General features: G+C 49.8%; 1 protein-coding gene across 1 annotated transcript in view; it reads right to left on the bottom strand.

Moving 5' to 3' along the window:
* The window catches only part of LOC119593196 (85/88 kDa calcium-independent phospholipase A2-like), a gene marked incomplete at its 5' end in the record, with an annotated part of 46,224 nt that overhangs the window by 41,076 nt on the left and 4,346 nt on the right, over positions 1-802 (bottom strand).

Below are 802 nucleotides of genomic sequence, written 5' to 3'. Positions count from 1 at the left end.
GCGCACACTATGGTGCCAACACACTCAACTGGCAGCAGGGCCCGCACCACTATGAATACAGCCTGAGAGGGAGGGCTTTTGTATTGGGAAGCCACCCAGCAGCATTGGGTGGCTTCATGACAAGGACGACATCACTGCTGCCTCTTGCCAATGGCAGAATTTCAAACTTGAACAACTGAACAACTGGTACAGTTTGCTGCAGTTGAGGACGATTAATGCCACGGGAACAGTTCAGACAAACTGTAAGCTCAGGCCAAATGAACTCAAGGTGAGTACCAGAAGCAATGTCAACTTCTGGGCTTTAGTGACAGGGATGTTGGCCTTCTTATGGATGAATTGAAAGCAAGTGAACATGCTTTCCACCATGCACAGCCCTGACATGGTATACCTGCCCCCAAACCACCTGGGCCATCCCCAACTACAGTGTGAAAATTATAGAGGTTAACTTGTTGGACCAGTTAGCAATGCCCTAATCCACTGCCAGAAAGAGCAATAAATAGTATCAGGATGTCTTTTACAACCTGCTTTACATGAGGGTAATGTGGTCCACTGGGTGTTGGGTGGAACACTTTCTCAGCTGAAGTTCTGTCTTGAGCTGATAGCCAGCCTCCTTCCTAAGCCTCTAGCCTACGGGAGAAGGGGTGGCCTTCAGTTGCTTCTAAATGCTCCCCCATTGCCTCCACACTGCTGGAACACCCTACAGTAACATCAGTAGGTATCCCAATTCTGGCACCAGCAGGTTCCCATTGCCACTCCTGGCAACAGCAGGCTACCACTACCAATACTTCTGGCAGCAGCCAGA

This window comes from Penaeus monodon, chromosome 31 (genome assembly GCF_015228065.2).
Source record: "Penaeus monodon isolate SGIC_2016 chromosome 31, NSTDA_Pmon_1, whole genome shotgun sequence".
Lineage (NCBI taxonomy): Eukaryota > Metazoa > Arthropoda > Malacostraca > Decapoda > Penaeidae > Penaeus > Penaeus monodon.
Note: the sequence above shows the minus strand (reverse complement) of the source record. Positions and strands in the feature narration are given on the sequence as shown.